General features: G+C 33.3%; 2 long non-coding RNA genes across 2 annotated transcripts; one reads left to right on the top strand and one right to left on the bottom strand.

Annotated features, from left to right (window-relative positions):
- The first annotated feature begins 1267 nt into the window (after positions 1-1267).
- LOC141480385 (uncharacterized) lies at positions 1268-2432 on the top strand. Its single transcript, XR_012464305.1, has 2 exons — positions 1268-2090; positions 2147-2432. It is a non-coding gene; the product is annotated as an uncharacterized lncRNA (long non-coding RNA).
- Positions 2433-9623: 7191 nt separating this feature from the next.
- Positions 9624-10462, bottom strand: LOC141480424 (uncharacterized). Its single transcript, XR_012464334.1, has 3 exons — positions 10271-10462; positions 10129-10216; positions 9624-10070 (listed from the first exon to the last, which is right to left on the bottom strand). It is a non-coding gene; the product is annotated as an uncharacterized lncRNA (long non-coding RNA).
- Between the last annotated feature and the right edge of the window lie 4961 nt (positions 10463-15423).

The raw sequence follows: 15423 nt of genomic DNA, 5'->3' as shown, positions 1-15423 counted from the left end.
TTAATATTGAACAGACTACTGAAAACTATTTCTGTAGAAGCATTCGAAGAAGGCAATATCAAAAGAAACATTATAACTTTTTTCAAGTTTGGAAATAGTTCGGCTCCTACAGCATTTTTCAACTCAAAAATTTCAGACCAATATTCATCTGCTTCTACAGGAAGTACTTATGATGCACTGTTTGGAACCTTTGGTGTAGTATGAATATTACTGGAGTTTTTTCCCAACACCAAATCGTTATTTTTAACACCTCGACACGTGTTTCGATCACCCAGTGATCATTTTCAAAGAGGAAGATTAATATTCCTCTTTGAAAAAAAAAATATATATATAACCCCTTCAATCCAGAAATATTCTACAGGAAGGTTTGAAATATCATGCCTCAATAGGGCATGATTTCACCATTCATTGTCAAGGGTTTGAGAATCTACAAACTGATTTAAAATTGTAAATCTACTAAGGACTTTAATGACTTTTCTTCAAAAGATTGGGCTTTCAATGGTTCTACAATGGATATAATATCAGAAATAGGATCTGTAAAATCGAATATATCTTTTATGTTTGTAACTCTACGTAAAATTCCAAGCAAGTTTTGAAAAAAAAATCTAAATCTTTTTGTGACACATTGGGGTCAATTTTCAAGGACTGGAATGTTTCTGAAGCTGATACTTCAAGGTATATTTTATCTAATTTCACGAATTTTCTAGGATTATTATGGTCTAGAGAAAAAATATTTTTCTGTTTTACCTCTTCTATTTCCATATAATTACAACAAAGTGTTTTTGAAAGTCTCTCTGTTTCAGATTTAATTTTATGAATAAGTGGTTTTTCTGACTGGGATAACAAATTAAATTCAGTCAATAACCCCAGAGTATAACTCATAAACTCCAAATATAGATATGTAAAAATATTATTCATTGTATTGAGCATTTGTTTTGTTGTTGCTGAAGGATCTTCAACCGAGATATAAGCAAAAATATGTGAAAAAAATTAAATTTCAATTTTTTACACCTTCTCCGACGGCACCGCAAATTTATTTGATCTTGTAATTATCATCTATGAATAATGTGCTATATTACAGTGGAAAATTCATCAACGATCATCCCCTATTACCGGAGATATAAGAAAAATGTCAAAAATATCAGTTTTTATTTTTTACACTTTCAGACTGCAAATTTTTTTCAAGAAATTAAAAGATAAGACATTGATAAATTAGGAATCTTTCGTTTCTATTACATTCAGGGCATCCTTAAAATCTCCTCAAACTATTATTTTCATAATATCTTACAATTTGGGGCATACAAAAGCGTGGCTAGGAATTATGTGAAACTTGGCAACAGTGGACGGATATTCTCCTCTATCCCGATGTCTTCTTCTTCTTCTTATGGCTCTGCCTTTTCGGCAATTTGCCAGTCATCGGTGATTTGTTCCATCACCCTTCCCTCAGATGTTTAGGTTGTCTCACTCGAAGTGATTCCATAAACATCCTATTCTGCAATTATGACTATATATATATTTTTACTTAACTTATTTACAGTGAAAGACAATGTATAGACCAACTGACCAGGTGAATAATTATTTTTGAGGTAGGTATAAGACAGATAGCACAACAAAGGATGTCACTTTTCTCGCTCCGGAGCAACGGCGGAGCATTACACACCCGAAATGTTGCCTCGGACTAGTAGCACCCAGGTTATAAAAAGTAGGGATCTGTAAGAGTAATTTTGTTATTATACTATAAGTCAATTCTGTTATAGGTTATAAATTTCATTAGGAGTAGCATTATTTTGAAGTTCATATTATATAAAATGGTTTGCAATGGTAGAGGAGATTTTAAACCTAGATTTTGAAATTCATGGTATAGGTCCAACTCAGGTATATAGTTTATAGGGCATTCCAGTATGATATGATTGAGGTCCTCAACTTTTCCACAATCACAGTAAGGATGTTCTCTGCAACCAATTCGAAATAAATGGGCTCCTGTAAGGCAGTGTCCTGTTCGCATACGAATTATGGTGGTGAGGTGCCTTCTATCAATGAAAGGAAATTTGTTATGCCAAGGTGATGTTGGAAAACCTTCCTGAATTAATGTATACCATTTCCCCTTATTAAGGGATAGATTGTACCAGGACTCATTGAATTTTAGCCAAATTTGATGCCTCAACTTACATAATATTTCTGACTTATCTAATGGTATTTGTTGGGGGATATTGAGGATCCTTCCTATGATGCCAACGTGTCAGCTTTATCATTGCCATCGATGTGTGTATGTCCAGGGATCCAGGCAATGCGATAGTCCATTCCATTTTCTATGGAGTCGTAGAAGAGCTGTTTAGTACATAGGGAGACGTAGTCATTTGATGAGTGTATTCTTCTCTGAGAAAGTTTGTAAATAGCATTCCGTGAGTCAGTAAAGACAATGCATTTTTTGATATTTTTTTTTAAACAGGTACTTATACCTGAATTAATTGCAGCGATTTCGGCATTGCAAATATTTAACAAGTTAGGTATTCGGGATGAAAATGAAAAATTAATTTCTGGAATGTACACCCCAATCCCTGTTTTTTCATTATTTTTTCCCACATCGCATTTTGAAGCATCTGTAAATACAAAGGAATAAGAGTCTGAAAACTTCTGGGTAGCCTCTTTAAATAAAGTATTATTAAATAATGAATCTTTATTAATGTTTAAATTTATGGACGGGACTTCCCATAACTGGAGATCATATCCAAATTCAAAACATGGTAGTTTGTTTGAGTAGTAAATCTCGTCCTTGTAAGGAATGATCATATTAAAGGCATCTACCAGGTAAGGAGTTTCTTTGCAGTACCAGTAACCAGCATTAGTCATACAATTTTTTTTTAATTTTTCTATGCAGTTAATAAGTGGATGTCCTTGAATTGTTATAATTTTTAATAAAAATTTTGTAGCCAAGCATTTACGTCTATAGTCCAGGGACATCTCTGAAGTCTCCGCCAACAGCGCATTTGTCGGAGTAGATCTCATGCATCCAGTCATTACCCGAAGCGCCTGATATTGAATACAATCAAGTTTGTTTAGGGACTGAATAGATGAAGGTTTGATAAAAATTGATCCATAGTCTAGATGTGATTTAACAAGGCCGTTATATGCCATATGAAAAGTAGCCGGATCTGCTCCCCACCAGACTCTGCTGAATGATCTCATAATATTTATGCCTTTTATACTTTTCATTTTAACTGTTTCAATGTAAGGTTCCCAATTAAGATTGTTTGTGAGATGGACACCAAGGTATTTAACCTGTTTTTTTAAGGGTATGATTTGGTCATTGAAAATGATGGGATTAAGAAGGATATTTTGCTATTATTTTTTGTAAACAAAACACATTCACTTTTTCCAACGGAAACTTGAAAATTATGTTTATTCATTCATGCAGCAATGTTAGTGAGTGTCTCGTTCATAAGATTGCCCTTTCTAAGTGTGTTTGAATCTTTTATAAGGATTGTAAGATCGTCTGCATATGTCAACAGGATAATATTTTCAGGTATTATTTCATAGATGGAGTTCGTATAGATATTAAAAAGAAGAGGGCTCAGCGGAGAGCCCTGGGGAAGACCCGTTGAAATTTGTTTAGGTCCTAACATACAATTATTGTTATCTTTGATAAAGACTTGCCTATTGATGAGAAGTCGTATAACAAGATTGGCTAATGCAGAAGATATGTTCATTTTGTGTAGATATTCGTATAAGAGAAAAATGTTGAGACATGGTCATAAGCAGCTTTTATGTCCAAAAATACTGCGAGAACTTGTTCGTTATTACTGAAAGCTAATTGAATAAAAGTGATAAGTTGAGCTATATTATCGGTTGTACCCATTCCTTTTCTAAAACCACATTGAAAGTGGTTCAATAATTGGTTATTCTCAATAAACCATTCCATTCTGTTTTTGATCATTGATTCTAATAGTTTAGAAATGCATGAAGATAAAATAATCGCCCGATAGCTACTAGATAAGCTTGGGTCCCTGGATTGTTTAAGGAAGGCTACAAGGGTTTGTTCTTTTCACTGACTTGGAATATCTCCTCCAAAGAGGCAGTTATTGTAAATTTCAAGAAGTTTGTATTTGGCACATAAAGGAAAATGTTTTATCATCTCATAGGTGATATTATCCCTACCAGGAGCAGACTTTTTTCTATTTTCTAGAACGTTCCACAATTCCATAATGGAAAAGGAGCTAACATTTTCAGTAACCGTTAAAACAAAACTTGGATCTATGAAGCAGGTTGATAGATCGTCTAAGATATTCAAACAGATTTGTTCAGTAGGGAGTTTTTTTGGGGAGGTCCCTTGTTGGATCAAGTTAAACTTTTGAACAGTTCGCCAAACATATGTTACATTCGATTCTCTGTTAAGCGAAGCACAAAATATTTTAAATTTAGATTTTTTGTTTTAGAAATTTTCTGCTTAGTGCAATATTTTTTTTTGCAAGTATATAATTTTCTAAAGATGGATTAGATTTGAAAGAGTTTATAGCCGCCCTACGTTCTCTGATTTTCTTAGAACATGCTTCATCCCACCAAGGACATTCCGCTTTCTTTGATTTGAAGGGGTTACAGGTTATGGTTGGAATGGCTATTTCAACTGCATAGTTAACCATATCGATAAATGTCTGGTAACTTATTTTTCCAGTAGAATTATAAAGTGCAAGGGATATTTCTCTAGAGTAAATACTCCAGTCAGCTTTAGAGTAATTTCGTTTACTATAATGTTCAAGGTTGCACTCGTTAGTGTGTATTATAGATTGGTTATAGATACACGCTGTAGGAAAATGGTCACTGTTCGCACAGTCCCCCAATACTTCCCAGCAAGTTTTTGTGCCTAACTCATTGGATACTATAGTGAGGTCAAGGGGACTAGGGTTCTCATTAGGATTTGATAAACGTGCCGGAGAGCCATCATTCAATAACACCATATTATGATTGTTAATTATCTCTATTAAAATGTTGCCATTCCTATCATTATTAGCGCTTCCCCTTAAATAGTGATGAGCATTAAAATCCCCCATTATGATTGGAGATCCATCTAGTTTATTAATTATATGGTTAAAAATTGTGAGAGATATTTTATTTGTGGGAGTGGAGTAAACGTTTATTATGTTAATATCTTTATATTTGATAGTTAAAAATTGAAAATCTTTCCTAATGAGACCTAAAACAGACCGCCTTTGTTCGATACTTATACTATTGCTTTGGGAGTTAAGAGGTTTTGAAATGTTCGGAAAGTCACCAGCTACTAAAGAGAAGTTACTAAATCTAGGCTTTCTCGGTATGTTGACTTCTATCCTATCATTAAGAGATCTATCAATTCTAGGAACAAGCTGTTTAGCATCAAAATAACCAAGGTTTTCATAAGCCATTAATCGCTTAATTTCTTTCTGCCGTTCAAATTCCGGACATATTTTACTCAATGAATTGTGCTCACCACTATCGCAAAATTTGCATTTTTTTTATGCATGTACTATCATGAACTGTATCGGAGCCACAGTTGTGACACCTTACTTTACTACTCATACACTGATTTCTAGTATGTCCCAATTCTAAGCAAGAAAAGCATTGCATAACTGGTTGAATGTATGGAATGACTGGCATAGATAGGAAACTCATAGAAATATGTCTGGGAAGGATTATTCCTTCAAACGTCACTAAAATTGTTGCAGTGGGAACATATTCCACCGTGTTATCTTCATTACGAACTCTCCTATTTGATCTTCTAATGTCCAAAATTTTGAAAGGACTGCGAGTTATTGCTTTAATTTTGTCAAAACTAAAAGATTTGGGTACGTTTCTGATAATGCCTTTGCATGTAACTTGATTTTGTGGAATATAAATATTATAACCCTTATTTTTCAGACCCTCATTCTTAGTAAAGTTATTAGCAGTCTCTGCATTGCAAAATTCAATCCCTAACTTATTAATTCCTTTAATTTTCACCATTTTTACATCTTTTAGTTGAAGATCAAAAATTTCCGTTGCAATCGTGAGATGATTAAGTCTCCCTACGTTTTTTTGAAGCTCGTCCTTGGCTTCAATCATAACCAAAAAAGGCCCAATATCTGAGTTTTTATAATAGATAGGTTTAACGATTTTTTTTACCTGGTTGTCGTATTTGGACTATTGTTTCCCACTTCATTATTTTTTTGTTGTTTTGCTATCCTGGCTTGCTCTTCGTCATATTCATCATCCATCAAAGTATTATCATTATCACCATCCTGATTTTCCGTAGTAATAGGGGGGTTGACCCCCCTCAGGATCTAACATTTTCAGGAACCCTTGCTACTCCCAATATATAATAGTACTCACCAAAAACAAAAGGGAAAGAAAGGTTTAATTTCAAACAAAGGAAAACTTGGTTAGATTTCGCTAGGAAAAAAACACCCGGTTTTGAAACACGTCTATACAGAACAAAGTTTGACAACCGAATCTATCCCGATAACTTCACATAAACATCTGTAGGTATATATGACGGTAAATTTTCGTTTTGAGGACACCCGGCGATTTTGAAAAAATGTTTGCGTGTACTTGCGTATTTTGATGCGTAGATTACGAATCCGAAAGAAAAAAGCGACGCTCTCCCTTATTTACAAAGTTACGGCCCTTCAAAGTTCTGAAAAGGGCAACTTTTCAGCCTTCTTTTTCACAAAATAAACTATTTAAAAACACAAGCATCTATTCACTAGGTCACCTTATTCCTCCTTATTTGACACTTTTCACTTCAATAATCAACATTTTTCCAATAAAAATGTTAAAAAATGTATGGAGCTGCTTTTTGGTTACATATCTCTGTATTTTACGTTTTTAAGGTTAATGGGATGGCTGGTACGACTGATGCAGTCCATATTCCTGAAGTAATTAAATAGTTATTTATGTATCAAGGGAATTAGGAGGGCCTTAATTACCGATGGCAAAGTTTGCGTCCCGAGGGCCTCTGGCCCGAGGGACAGCAATTGCCTGAGGTTATTAAGGCTCATTAATTCCCGTGGTACATAGATAATTTTATTTCTGACCGATTTCAATAAAATTTTGTTCATTTTTGAAACGGAAAAATGTACCAATTCATTACCTTCCCGGTATATTTGAATCAGGTACCGTTGATTATAGTAGAGTTTTCTTGTTGCTAGGTTGTTGCTATGTTACTTGTTTATAAACAGAACTTTGTTATCAAGCTGTGTTTGCGGTGAAAACGTGTTTTCTACCCCAAATATAATGGAGGATATTTTGAAAAAAGCTGAACAAGCAAGAGAATCATTAATTCCATCGAAAAGTGAAGCCGTATACCAAAAAGAATACAAGATATATCTGGACTGGCTGACACGGAAAAATGTTATGCCAAAAGATGTCACTGAAACTGTATTTCTGGCATATTTTCAAGAACTGGTAAGGTATGTTGTCTACTTTGTCATCAGAAGAGGCAGGTACCTCGACTGTAGTGAACAGAAGCTCCAGCCATACAAAAGAAGAAATTGTTTCCAGTGGCGGAAGTAATTTTCAGAGAACATTTCAAAATTGTACATTTATTATTTGTAATGACGTGAATAAATAAAATATGGTTCAGTTTTCATTTCTATTTATTTTTACTTGTGAAAGGTAGAGGGAATTATAAAATCTATAATGTCCCAAGGGAGTTATGACCCTCTTTATTGATAGCGTAACTATGACGATATAAGCTTATAATATCCCGGTCAGAAATAAATGTTTTTTACCTTCATTCTTTAGATCGTAAATTGGTTTTTGGTGGTGTATTACGAATTTGAAATAGTAGGCGGCTGCAAATACCAACCACTTTTTTCTGAAATGTCACTAGTAACTAACCTAAAAATAGAATAACGTCACCAGGAGAAGCATTCGTTTTTAAATTAAGTTTTTTATAAGAAAAATGTTGATTATTGAAGTGAAAAGTGTCAAAGAAGGAGGAATAAGGTGTAAAGGTGACCTAGTGAATAGATTCTTGTGTTTTTAAATAGTTCATTTTGTGAAAAAGAAGGCTGAAAAGTTGCCATTTCCAGAACTTTGAAGGGCTTTAACTTTGTAAATAAGGGAGAGCGCCGCTTTTTTCTTTCGGATTCGTAATCTACGCATCAAAATACGTAAGTACACGCAAAAATTTTTTTCAACTCACTTTGAGACTATTGGTGGAAGAGGAAAGAATTGAACAAAGTGAGCAGTCAGTGGCATTAGCTGCAGGAAAGACCATTCAAAAACCGTAACTTGTCATATTCAAAAGTTTTGTTCTGATGCAGGAAACACTGGGAAGAAAGGAAAGTTTTGCAATTACTGCAAGAAACAAGGAAATACTTTGAATGATTGCTGGTTCAAGAAAAAAATGGAAGAAAATTCTCGGTCTAGAGAGAGAACATTAAATGCTTCATGGAATGCCTTTATCACTAAAATGGGTGAAGATTCAAAATCTGCTGCTTTATCAGGTGATTCCGAATTTGACAGTACCGACTGGTGCATGGACAGTGGGGCCAGTGACCATATGTTTTGATTTAACACAGTTTGAATACATATATACTTCAGTCTCCAAACTAGTGAAAATGGAAGATGGTTCTCTTGTCAAGGTTGAAGGGATTGGAAAAATAGTACTTGAAGCCTGGAATGAAAAGGAATGGATTAAAACTGAGCTTAACAAGTACTGTACATCCCAGAATTTAAAATAAACTTATTCTCTGTAGGAAAAGCCTTAGACAAAGGTTACATTCTTCAATCAGATATGAATAAGAGTAAATTACTTGACCAAAAAGGTTCAACTCTGGCAGTAGCCACGGCAGAGTAAATTCTTCAAAATGATGTTCAGATTCAAACCTACAGATAATAGGTCATACCGTAATGTTGCTGAAAGCTTAGTTGATTACCCACATAGCAATAGATGTTCCAGGAATATTTCATGAATATACATTCAAGGATATTGTATTATGCTATGAATATGCCATGAATATAGATATCTCCTGGAGAATATTCCCTGGAAGTGCTCCTGGCGAACCTTTGATACATTCTAAGAATATTCTTTGGGGATATTCTTGGAATATCTTGAAATATTCTTAGAATATGTAAGGTATATTCTATTAAGAATATTCCGGGAGTAGAATCCGAGGAATATTCATAAAATATTGGGGATATTCATAACTTATTGTAGGAATATAAAATAGGGAATCACCATAAAATATTCTAAAAATATATTTTATGAATATCCTAGGAATATTTGGAATATTCCAAGAATGTGACGAGTATATGCTATTAGGCAGATATATATATATATATATATATATATATATATATATATATATATATATATATATATATATATATATATATATATATATATATATATATATATAATAAAGTAATAAAAGTAATAAAATACATACTATTCATAAATACATTTATTTCAGAAACAATATACATTGAAATACTTGACGTTTCTACAAATATTGAAACTAAAAAATCTAATTCGAGATATTTATTCACTGAATAAAATATTCCTGAATATTTTCATGTTACAAATATTACAAATGTATTCAAATTAGGATGTTCCTACTTTCAAAAAAATGTACACTGAAAAATATACTAAAATAGCAACTCTCTGGATTCATCAGCGCTAATTGAAAAATAATAAATATATCATTTCATTCAAGAAGAAAAAATGTATAACATCAAGAAATGAGCGAGATATAGGTTTCTCACTTCAAAAAATAAACCCACAAATAAATTATTTTAAATGAGTGGTATGATGGGTTCTTCAATGAATTTCACTTACTCAAAGTTATCCAAACTTTGCTCACCAGAAGAGTTTTCCTGCTATTTGTCCAACATTAACGTTCATTATTACTATTTGAAAGTGGCAAAATAAAATTGGAATAAAAATCAAATAGATATTTTTCTCATAGGTTCCTCATGAACATTTACAACTTTTTATGACTTGGAGAGCAACTTGCATTCCCTTGTTGAAAAGTACTCATTACGTTTTCAGTTTCTTGGCGCACCGTCTTGTATCGGGTACCACTCCGTTTCCTTTTTGGGCATATTGATACTATCTTGAAAAAAATGATAAAAATTATGAAAACAAATGATACAAAAGAGTCATTCACTTACTTTTCTCTACTGAAGATACACAACTAAAATCACTCTAGTTTATAAACATGTCAAACCAACAAATCCCACACACGAACTTTCCTCGGGCCTGAAATGAGGTATTGTACGTTAAGCATCGTGCTTCATTATGTCATTTACTTACTTTTCTTAAAGACTGAATATGTAACTCTACTGTTTGAAGATGCAAAAGCAAACTATTCGCTGTGCTGCAAATTGGACAGCCTTAAACTATAAATGGTACACTGAACATGAGAGAATTATACTTTGATACTGACACCAATACACCATACATTACACACGCAAACCTGCCATGTCAACCGCCATGTCAAATCAAATGTCGATTTCAACGCAAAGCTGCCAAGCGATGTCTGTCGCGCGCTGCACTTCAATTGACCAATAAGAAACGTCCAATAGTTCACTTCCCAATTTCTCTGTTGCCAGGATTTGTCGCTTCGTAATTGAATAATTTCAATTACAAAAAGACAAATAGGATGAGAATAAACCGATTCATTGATGCATTGGTTCATTTATTGGCCCATTCGAATTTTTTTGTCGTTTCCAACAGTTAGAATCTTCGCGTTAAGTTCAAAAAGTTAGGTTATGCATTCGATTAAAATCTTCAAATATTTTTGTTTTTAATAATATTGAATTATTTCAATACGTTATCATAAGATAATTCAAAATTCCAGTAATACATATAATACAATATTCCAAAATATACCGTGGAGATATATTCTAAGAATATACCATATGGTATATTCGATCGACAATATTCTTAGAATATTCACGGGAGAATAATCCATTTATAGATATTCTATGCACATTCTTTCGGGAACAATCCTGACATATTCATTCAAGCATATTCTATGAATATTCTAAAGGCATGTATATATTCCAAGAATATTCTATGAATATTTGGAATATATACATTCGTTTTATGACATAGAGGGAATATTCCATGAATATCTGGTGCTGTGTGGGTTGGCATTATAAGTTTGCATATATGAATTTCAATCTTGTGAAAAAGGCTTAAAAACCAATAATATAGAATTTATAGAGAAAGAAAATTTTTGTAACGGTTGTATTGTTGGCAAACAACATAGATTGAAGTTCAATAAAAGTGAATCTATAGCTTCAGCTTATCCATGCCGACTTGTGTGGGCCTTTCGAGACAGAATCTATAGGAGGAGCAAGATATTTTTTGCTGTTAAAAGATGAATTCCCAAACTATAGAATAATACATTTCTTGAAAAACAAGTCAGAAACAAAACAAAAAAATGAGAGTTTTTTGAAATTTATTGAAACTCAAACTGGCTTTAAAGTTAAAACTTTGAGAACAGACAATGGTCTGGAATTCGCCAACATAGAGTTGGATGATATTTTGAGGAGAAATGGAGTCAGGCACGAAAAATCTATACCCCACAAAAAAATGGTCGCGCAGAGAGGGAAAATAGAACTTTAGTCGAGGCAGCTAGCACTATGCTTCATTAAGAACTTGCAAAATAAATTTTGGGCTGAGGCAATCAACACTGCTGCATTTGTAATGAACAGAATAGGACTAGGAAGAAGCACTAATAAAACTCCTTATCAATTATGGTATGGAAAAGATTTTGATATTTCATTACTGAAAGTATTTGGGACTCAAGTTGGTACACATATTCCCAAAGAAAAAAGACTGAAATTGAATCCAAAGAGTAAGAAAGGAATACTGGTAGGCTATGGTGAAGAGGTCAAAGGCTATAGAGTCTACTTTCCTGATACTAATAAAGTTGAGATTCATAGAGACTTGGTCTTCATACCAGAAAATGAGAAAACAAATGAAAAAGTCAGTGAAAAGGTCATTGTATTGGATTTAGATACTGAAGAACAACCAATAAATATAGAAACTATTCAAGAAAATGAAGAAACACATATTTCGCAAAATACTCAACATGAGGATCAAACTAGAAGAAGGATATGATTCTACGGAGGAAGAAAGTTCTGATGATTCGTTCGCAGAGGGAGAAGATACTCCAGAAACTAGTGACCCTATTGTAGGAAGAAGAGGGAGGATTTAAAGAAACCTGCTTGGATGAACGACTATGAAACCAGTTTTTTTACAGCACTAGAAGCATTATTGTCATTGGAAGAGGCAATTTCTGGCACAAACGCACTCAAATGGGAAGCAGCAATAGAAGGGGAACTCAATGTGTTACGCAAAATGATGTGTGCAGTGAAGTGTCATGGCCTGTTGATAAGAAAGTGTTAGAAAGCAAATGGGTGTTTAAAATCAAAAGTGACGGCAAATATAAAGCTCGTTTGGTTGCTCGTGGTTTTCAGCAAGACCGGGTAAATGAACTGTATGACATTTATGCTCCGGTTGCCAAATTGTCTACTTTTAGAATAATGTTAGTCATAGCAGCTAAACTAGGCTTACATGTATCACACATGGATGTTCAAAGTGCTTTCTGACATGGTAATATAACAGAAGAGGTATATATGTCATTACCAGGTAAAAATAGAACAAATTCCTCGACTGTAAATTGAATAAATCAATCTATGGACTCAGAAAATCTCCAAAATGTTGGAATAATAAATTCGATATTTTGATTAAAACGGAAGTTTGTAAGGTCCCAAAATTATTTTTGTCTCTATTGTAAAGTCTCAAACAAAAGTAAATTGTTCATTCTATTGTATGTAGATGATATACTAATTATGGGTACTGATGATTCTGATGTCAACAAGTTGAAAATTGTTCTAAAGAATAATTTTTCTATGAAGGATTTAGGATTTGTTTCTAGTTATTTAGGTATAAATGTCAAACAGAATTTAGAACAGGGCTATATTGAACTTGATCAATCTGATTACTTAAAACAAGTTTTGGAAAAATATAATATGAGCCAATGCAATCCTATAAGTACCCCTATGGACCAAAATTTAGATTTTGCTCTGTTGAAAAATGAAACTTCAAAAAGTTTAAATGAACAGTGTAAAAAAATAATAGGAAGTCTTCTTTATGCAGTGTCAGGTACTAGACCAGATTTATGTGAAAGTGTAAATGTACTCAGTAGATTTCAGGATAAGGCAAATGATTGTTTGTATAAAGCTTTGAAAAGAGTTTTCCGTTATGTCAAGGGAACATTGAATCTAAAGTTAATTCTTAAGCTTGATAGTATTTCTGATATTCTCGTTGGATATGTTGATTCCGATTGGGGTGGAGATATTGTTGACAGAAAGTACTGGTTATGTTTTCAAATTTTTTCATTGTACAATATGTTGGACTAGTAAGAAACAGTAACCAGTGTGAAGGCAGCCATGGGTTTTAGCCACGAATTGGGGGAATTTACCATTAACGGAAAGGAGTGCGCCAAGCCGCCATTGGTCGTTAAAATTCATCGCTAACCATGAAAAGTTGTCTTTTATAACAATAATTTCATGGCCAGCCATGGTAATTTTCACATGAAACGATAGTTGTCACGGAAAAATACACCTCTTGGCAACCCCTTCAATCGTTTTGATGAAAAAAATCATATCTTTTGAAATATTTGTGCTGCTGGGGTTATTTTCACCATAAAACGAAAGTATTCGGTGTATTCTATGATACCTATATGGTCCTCGATTTTGTCGCGGAAAAGTACACCTCTGCAACCCCTTCAATCATTTTGATAAAAAAAATCATATCTTTTGAAATGTTCGTGTTGCTGGGGTTATTTTCACATAAAACGAAAGTATTCGGCGTATTCTATGATACCTATATGGTCCTCGATTTTGTCGCGGAAATATACCCCTCTGCAACCCCTTCAATCATTTTGTAATGTGTGCTGCTGGTGTTGTTTTCACATAAAACGAAAGTATTCGGCGTATTCTATGATACCTATATGGTCCTCGATTTTGTGGCGGAAAAATACACCCCCTGCAACCCCTCCAATCATTTTGATAAAAAAAATCATATTTTTTGAAATATTTGTGCTGATGGGGTTATTTTTACATAAGACGAAAGTATTCGGCGTATTCTATGAAACCTATATGGTTCTCGATTTTGTCGCGGAAAAATACACCCCCTGCAACCCCGCCAATCATTTTGATAAAAGAATCATATCTTTTGAAATATTTGTCCTGCTGGGATTATTTTCACATAAAACGAAAATATTCGGCGAATTCTATGATACCTATATGGTCCTCGATTTTGTCGCGGAAAAACACCCCCTCTGCAACCCCTTCAATCATTTTGATACAAAAAATCATATCTTTTGAAAAATTTGTGCTGCTGGGGTTATTTTCACATAAAACGATAGTAATCGCCGTATTCTATGATACCTATTTGGTACTCGATTTTGTCGCGAAAAAATACCCCCTCTGCAACCCCTTCAATCATTTTGACAAAAAAAATCATATCTTTTGAAAAATTTGTGCTGCTATGGTTATTTTCACATATAACGAAAGTATTCGGCTATGATACCTACATGGATCTCGATTTTGTCGCGGAAAAATACACCCCCTGTAACCCCTTCAATCATTTTGATAAAAAAATCATATTTTTTGAAAAAGGTGTGCTGCTGTGGTTATTTTCACATAAAACGAAAGTATTCGGCTTATTCTATGATACCTAAATGGTTCTCGATTTTGTTGCGGAAAAATACACCCCCTGCAACCCCTGTCATCATTTTAATTTAAAAAATCATATCTTTTGAAAAATTTGTGCTTCCGGGAATATTTTCACGTGAAACTGTCGTAGTCAGTGTATTCTGTAACACCGATACTGTTTTCCTAAGTTCAACAAATATGATTCAAAACTATTATTGTAGATCTTGTTAGTTTACTTTTTTCCCCACCGCCTTGCGATAAAATAACAGGCTTTTTTTTCATTGCGGTTGGTTTTCCCATGAGGCCTAATCCACTTTGAAAAAATGTCAACAAGTCAAAATACTTGTTAATTAACAAAAATATTTCCATAACATTAAATAAATGGTTAATTATTTTCCATAATTAATAAAACGTAATCGTATTGATAGAAAAATAAATAATTAGTAGATATTTAAAAAAAATATTTCAACAGTATTTATGCATAAGATAATAAAAATAACTCCGTACAAATGAAACAAATACTCAAAATTGGAAATTAATTCATTGTATTTCCATTTCAATCAAATAATTAAGTACGTAAGTGTATTCAATATAAAATTCCAGAAATGAATTAAATACTTTTGGGAAAAATAACATTTCACTAATGAATCAACTTGATATCTTTGTGATCAGTGGCCAGAAATAGTACTGAAATTTCTACAAATCAAACATTCACTGTTCACCTCCATAAAG

The sequence above is a fragment of the Leptinotarsa decemlineata genome, unplaced genomic scaffold, assembly GCF_025532065.1.
Source record: "Leptinotarsa decemlineata unplaced genomic scaffold, Ldec_3_MD MMD2_P_RNA_scaffold_8, whole genome shotgun sequence".
NCBI classification, from domain to species: domain Eukaryota; kingdom Metazoa; phylum Arthropoda; class Insecta; order Coleoptera; family Chrysomelidae; genus Leptinotarsa; species Leptinotarsa decemlineata.
The sequence above is the reverse complement of the archived record's forward strand: the minus strand, read 5'-3'. Positions and strand labels throughout refer to the sequence as shown.